Below are 7,052 nucleotides of genomic sequence, written 5' to 3' on the forward strand. Positions count from 1 at the left end.
AGAATTTTCCATTATCCAGAAATAATTTATCTGGCAGGTGCTATAGGTTGACGGATTATGTGCCCACAAATTCATATGTTAAAAATCTAACACCCATTGTGATGCTGTGAGGAGGTGGAGCCTTTGGGAGGTCATGAGGTCGTGAGGGCAGAGCCCTTAGGAGGGAATTAGTGCCCTTATGAAAGCGACCCCACAGAGCTCCCTCGCCCCTACTGCCGATGCGGGTACGGGTACAGTGAAAAGACAGCCGTCAGCTAGGAGGAAGGTCCTCAGCAGACACGGAATCTACCAGTGCCGTGATCTCGGGCTCACAGCCTCCAGAACTACAGGAATAAATGTCTGTTGTGTATAAACCACCAGTTCGTGGGCTTTTGTTACAGCAGCCCTAACCGACTAAGGCAGACGTTGGTACCGAGAGTAGGATGCCGCTGTACCAAATCCATAAGAATGTGGAAGACGCTTGGGAATGGGGTAATGGTGAGAGGCTGGAAAAGCTTTGAGGTTCCTGCTGGAAGAAGCCCAGTTGCCATGAACAGACCACGAAGGGCGATTCTGGTCAGAGACCAGAAAGAAAAGAATAGACTTCTAGAGAAGGCCTCAGTTTTTTAGAGAATAAGGAATCCTGAACAGAGTTTTGGTGGGAATGTGGACAAGGAAGCCCATTCTGATGAGATCACAGATAGAAATGACAAACAGATGACTGAGGGATGGAGGAGAGGCCAACCTTGTTACAAAGTAGCAACGAGCTTAGAGGAATTATGCTCACCTCGGAGGCTTTTGTGGAAGGTACGGCTTTCGAGGGGTGAAACTGGATATTTGGCTGAGAAAATTTCAAAGTGTCAGAGAAATTGCCCGATGCCTCTTGACTGCTTATAATAAAATGCAAGGAGAGGGCTTCCCTGGTGGCGCAGTGGTTGAGAGTCCGCCTGCCGATGCAGGGGACACGGGTTCGTGCCCCGGTCCGGGAAGATCCCACATGCTGCGGAGCGCCTGGGCCTGTGAGCCATGGCCACTGAGCCTGCGCGTCCGGAGCCTGTGCTCCGCAACGGGAGAGGCCACAACAGTGAGAGGCCCGCGTACCGCAAAAAAAAAAAAAGCAAGGGGAGAGACATGCCAAAGATGGAATTGTTGATCAATTATTGTGAGAATCAGGCCTGCCCCTCCCATCACAGGCCCTGAGAGCAAGGGCCTGGGGTCCACCGATTTCCAAGGAGGGTCTCTGCCCCACCCCCTGCACTCCATCGCCCCCCTGGTGGAGCAAAGCTATGGGGACATAGCTGCCTCCTCCCAGACTTCAAAGGATGCCTCCAAGAGCCTCAGGTCCAGGCAGAGAACCGAGGGGGGAGTGGGGCTGCTGCTGAGAGCCCCCGCTAGGGCCACACCAGCAGGACAGCAGAGGGGAGCCAGTGGACTCAGCTGTGGTGTGGTGAGTTCCCGTGGAGAGAGCCGCATGCCTGGGCTCCCACCCAGCAAAGTCCCCGGGGCAGGCCCTGTAGAGCCCTGCAAAGGCGGGCTCCAGAATCCCTGTGTCTGGAAGGCAGAACCTCGTGAGATGGGCCAGAGGCCAGAACACTGAGCCCAAGGTTATCCCTGAACCTTGAGGTGTGACCCACCCTTGCCCTGTTGCATTTTGGAGGTGCTGGGCGCTCTGTCTTTCCTATGTCTGTACTATGCCTGCCTCACCACTGTGGTTTGGAACCAGAGATTCACAGCTGGAGAGGAACTGGAGTCTCCCCCACATCTGCTTTCGATGGTATTTAGAGGAGACTTTGGACTGAGACTTTTGAGTTGATGACATACCAGAAGGACATGAACTTGCTGAGGGGGTAAAGGCAAAACAAACCAAGACAGCGGGCCTCGGTTTATCCAAGATACAGCTCAAAACCAGAAAGTAGTAACAGGAAAAAAAATACTGTTCTGAACTTGACCTGTTGAACGCCACTCCTCATCAAGGAACAGAAAGGGCCCTCGCTGTCCTGCCTGCCGAGAAGCACCGGAGGGTCTGCTCACGCATCCGTGGCAGAACGCAAAGACCACTTCCCGCCTGACTTTTCATATCCCCCCATCTTGGCTCTTCCCAAGGATGCTTTCTCTTCTCTCTGGTCTCAGAGCGTCCATGGATCACCCTGATAACCAATACGTTCCTGGTTCAATCCAGTCTGTGGACCCTCTTCCCCAAAACTGTCCTTGGGGGCAGTGGCTGTCCACACTCCCTAAACGTGTGTGAGCTGCACAACCTCGAAATCTCACCTCCTTCCCTAACGGAAGTGCTCCTGATAAGTCTGTGTGGGGTGGACTGCCCCCGGCTCTAAGTAGGATGGTACCCAGCGCCTAGGTCATTTGGGGGTCATCTGGATGTACTTAGGAAATCACAGAAACCAATTCTCAGTGTCTTACACATGAGTGACCCCTAATATTTGTTAAATGATGGCCTGGATGGATAGATGAATGGTTGAAAGTGTGGTTGTGTGAGACATCAATTCCATTCCTAATTTTTAGGTAATGCATTTTTCATGTTCATTGTGACACATATATATGGCTTCTACAGTTAAAATGAAAGAAAAGGAGCACTTGGTGTCCTCTCTGTGTGATCGTCTTTTATGTGGATACCTATGTTGGGGAGGATAAAGCTAGCTACTGTAACAAGTGACTACCAACGTTTCCATGAGTTAATGTAATAAACATTTATTTCTTGCTCATGAAACAGTCCAGTCAATTCAGCTGTGCTTAGCTGGCAGTGGCTTTCCTCCCATGATGACTGAGGCATCCAGGTTCTTCTACCTTGTGGCTCTGCCATCCCCTGGGGCCACAGGGCCCTCTTCAGCCACCCAGAAGGGGAACAGTAAGTGGAGAAGGCACACATGCTTCCTGAGAAAACCTGGCCTGGACGTGACACGCATCTCTCCTGCCCACAGTGCATCAGTAACACTGCGTCACTGGACACACTGGGATGCAGGGTGGACTGGGAAATAGTCCCTGGCTGGACCACCGCCTCCCTCCTAGTACAAACTCACGCTAAGAAAAGGTGAGAGGGCTTCCCTGGTGGAGCAGTGGTTAAGAATCCGCCTGCCAGTGCAGGGGACACGGGTTCGAGCCCTGGTCCGGGAAGATCCCACATGCCGCGGAGCAACTAAGCCCGTGCGCCACAACTGCTGAGCCCGTGTGCCACAGCTACTGAAGCCTGTGCGCCTAGAGCCTATGCTCCGCAACAAGAGAAGCCACTGCAGTGAGAAGCCTGCACACCGTAACCAAGAGTAGCCCCTGCTCACCACAACTAGAGAAAGCCCGCGTGCAGTAACGAAGACCCAACACAGCCAAAAATAAATAAATTTATGTTTAAAAAAAAGCACAAACTTTTAGTCAATAGCTAGCATCTTTGCTGTTTAACTTCAAAAGAAATACAAAACAATTAGCGAAATTTTTGTTTGTTTGTTTTTGTTTTGCGGTACACGGGCCTCTCACTGTTGTGGCCTCTCCCGTTGCGGAGCACAGGCTCCAGACGCGGAGGCTCAGCGGCCATGGCTCACGGGCCCAGCCGCTCCGCGGCATGTGGGATCTTCCCGGACCGGGGCACGAACCCACGTCCCCTGCATCGGCAGGCGGACTCCCAACCGCGGCGCCACCAGGGAAGCCCAGCAAAGATTATTTTTAACGAGAATTCCCAATGCTGTTTTGAAAAGAGCACTCTGACACACTACTTCTAAATGACAAAACGTTTTTTGCTCTAATTTCAAACTGCTTTATTTAGAAAGCAATTTGCAGTATGTGTTATGACTCTAAGTTTTTCACGTCTTGGGATCTAGCGATCCTTCTGAGGATCCACATTAAGGTAACCTTCCAAAATGTAAGATGTTGAACGTAGAGTTATGCATAGCAACAAAACGTTAGGAAAAATAGTGAAAACTTATTACTAAGAGAAAAGTTCATTATCTTATTAAACATTTGTCCAATGGCATATCTGTGTAGCCATTGAAATATTTATGAAGTATTCATGTTTTTTATGAAGCTTTATTTTTTTAGAGCAAGTTATAAAATTTTAAGAGCAGTATTATCTCAATTATTTAAAAAAAGAAACAAATAAGGAAGTACTGACTATACTAAATGTTTAGCTGAGGCTCCTTCTAGGTGGTGGGATATGATCATTTCTGTATTTTTCCATACTCTTCAGACTTTCTAAAATTAATGTATATTACAACTTTATATTCAGAAATTAAAAAATAAAATTGGAGGGTAAGGAGAATGACCTCATCCAAGACAGATATTACTCAGCAGAATTTGGTTGCATCCTTCCAGTAACTGCTCCCCGAGCTCCCATCTCCTGTCTCCTTGGCTGTTTGCCTCATTCTTGGTCTTGGCTACTGCCTACCCCACCCCCAGAGCATCACCAGGTGAAGTCCTTGTTTCAGCTGAGCTTGGTCCCCTAATCAAGTACTAATCAATACTGCCCTTTGCTGCTGTGTCATTTGTCATTTCCTGGTAATAACACTACTTGCTCAGAATTCTAGGTCTGATCAACTCTGTGATCCTCTAAGAATAAAATGATTAGAGCAGTTCTTTGAAGGAGGCTGATCTGGAGCAAGACATCTGGAAGACTGGAGTGTGATAAAGACGACCTGATGCTTCTACCTCTTTACGTGGATACAGGATTTTCCATGTCTCCAGGACTCGTCAGTGGCCTGTGAGCTCCTGGAACACACCGCCTGCATCGTCTTGGCTTTTCCAGTGCCTAACACAGTTCTGATCCATAACCGGCACTGAATAAATGTTTCGAATGAGTAAATGACTAAACAGATGGAAGAAAGGGTAACTGTTCAATGGTGGTCATGGCTGTTTGCTAATGGAGATCTGCCAGTCAATTAATATTTATTGAGAGCCCATGATGTGCCACTTGGTACTTGGAGCTAGATTCCATGAAATTGTAGTAGAAAAAAAGTGGATTGGTGCATCAGCTGGACCTGTAATCCAGTGTAAATGTGAAGGCTCAGGCATCTGTGAAGCCTTTTAAAGAGGCGTTTGGATCATCCTCCTAGTGCTAACTAAAGGATAAATGGTCCCGGGGCTACTGATCTGGAATAAGCATAGCTGGACAGACGAGGCAGAGTTCAGTCACTGTTCAGTTGGTAGTCTGCCAGGGTGCAGTGGTCACAGGGTCAGACCAGGCTGAGTTTAGTCACTGTTCATTTGGTAGTTTGCCAGGGTCCAGTGGTCACAGACAGGGTCAGCATGCAGTATCAAAGATTAACTCAAGGACTTCCCTGGTGGTCCAGCGGTTAAGAATCCACCTGCCAATGCAGGGGACACAGGTTCGAGCCCTGGTCTGGGAAGATCCCACATGCCGCGGGGCAACTAAGCCCGTGCGCCCCAACTACTGAGTCCGTGTGCCTGGAGCCCGTGCTCCGCAACAAGAGAAGCCACTGCAATGAGAAGCCCACGCACCACAACCAAGAGTAGCCCCTGCTCACCGTAACTAGAGAAAGCCCACACGCAGCAACGAAGACCCAGCGCAGCCAAAAACAAAACAAAACACACACACACAACAACAACAACAACAAACTGAAGTGGATTGCATCAAGGATTTTACATTAAAAAAAAGATGAGGGGGCTTCCGTGGTGGCGCAGTGGTTGGGAGTCCGCCTGCCGATGCAGGGGACACAGGTTCGTGCCCCGGTCCGGGAAGATCCCACACGCCGCGGAGCGGCTGGGCCCGTGAGCCATGGCCGCTGAGCCTGCGCATCTGGAGCCTGTGCTCTGCAACGGGAGAGGCCACAACAGTGAGAAGCCGGCGTACCGCAAAAAAAAAAAAAAGAGATGAATTCGACAGCTCATCTGCAGTCCATCAGTGTAGCAACCACCTGGGACCAGCTCTGTCTGAAGCTGCCTCTGACTTTTGATCTGGCAACTTAGACAAAAATGGACCCCTCCCACCTCTCCCTGTCCTCTGGGTTTAACACAATCACCTGGGTTTCCCTAATTAGGTCCCTCACGACCAACAGTCCCTACAAGAAGTCCTTTCTGCCAGGACAGGCTAGGAACCTGAATGCCCTAGGGGCTCTGGGCCTTATCAATGCCAGTGCTACCCTCCAGGGGTGGGCAGTGCCTTGTCAGGGGCGCATTCCTGATTGGTAGTGTTAATGGTTCCCACATCCAGAGCCTCATACTGCTTCAGTACGAGTCTGGTTTCACCCGAGGACCTGGAATTCCAAGTGCATCCAGTCTTGTCTTTTATTTGCAGCAGCTCTCATAACAAATGCAGAAAGAGGTGTTTATTCCAGAGGCCAGATGTGACATCTATTGTCTTGAAAGCATTAAAAAGATTGGAAATAAATATTCCTTTTAAAATCTTATCTTGGATCAGGAGCTTAAAGTTAGCTGAATCCTAGAATCAATCACTCTTAAGGAATACAGAGGAATTCTGATTCCATTTTCATTGTCTTTTATTAATCCATGTTTCACTAACAGTCTAACCCTAAATAGTAATCCCAGTGACTTTTAGCTCTAAAAAACATATTCGTTTGGTAGCTACTATTTTTGCAGCGTGTGTTTTCTCAGTCTGTACTGTGATTAGCATCCTTTTCAATTTTAGCATTTTATTGGGTCTGAGAGCCTTCAACTATGCGATCTTAAACATTTCACTGATTTTACTTGTCAATTCCCGTTTTCATACAGAGAATTTTCCTTCAAAAGTCCACCAGCACCATCACCAACAAAAATATCTGTTTTAAAGTATGTTGGTGATAATTGTGTTAACCCAAATTTGGCAAAAAAAAAAAAAAAAAAAATCCAAACAATTACTATCTTTTCCCCCAGCAAGGTCAACAATCTTATACAAATCTATGGACACACTGTAGCTTAATTCTAGGCAGACTTCAGTTTGTCTTACTGATAAACTTTTATTAACAAAAAAGAATACCTTTCAAAGATACAGATCTCAAGAGGATCTTATTTAAGACCGACTCAGTTAAGTAAAACAAAAGCGTGGGTGGACAGAAATTGTGTGATTTCAAACCACTGAAGATGAATCAGGGCTGGGCAAGAAAAACGCGGTAGGGGAG

This window comes from Globicephala melas, chromosome 6 (assembly GCF_963455315.2).
Source record: "Globicephala melas chromosome 6, mGloMel1.2, whole genome shotgun sequence".
In the NCBI taxonomy this organism is placed as follows: domain Eukaryota; kingdom Metazoa; phylum Chordata; class Mammalia; order Artiodactyla; family Delphinidae; genus Globicephala; species Globicephala melas.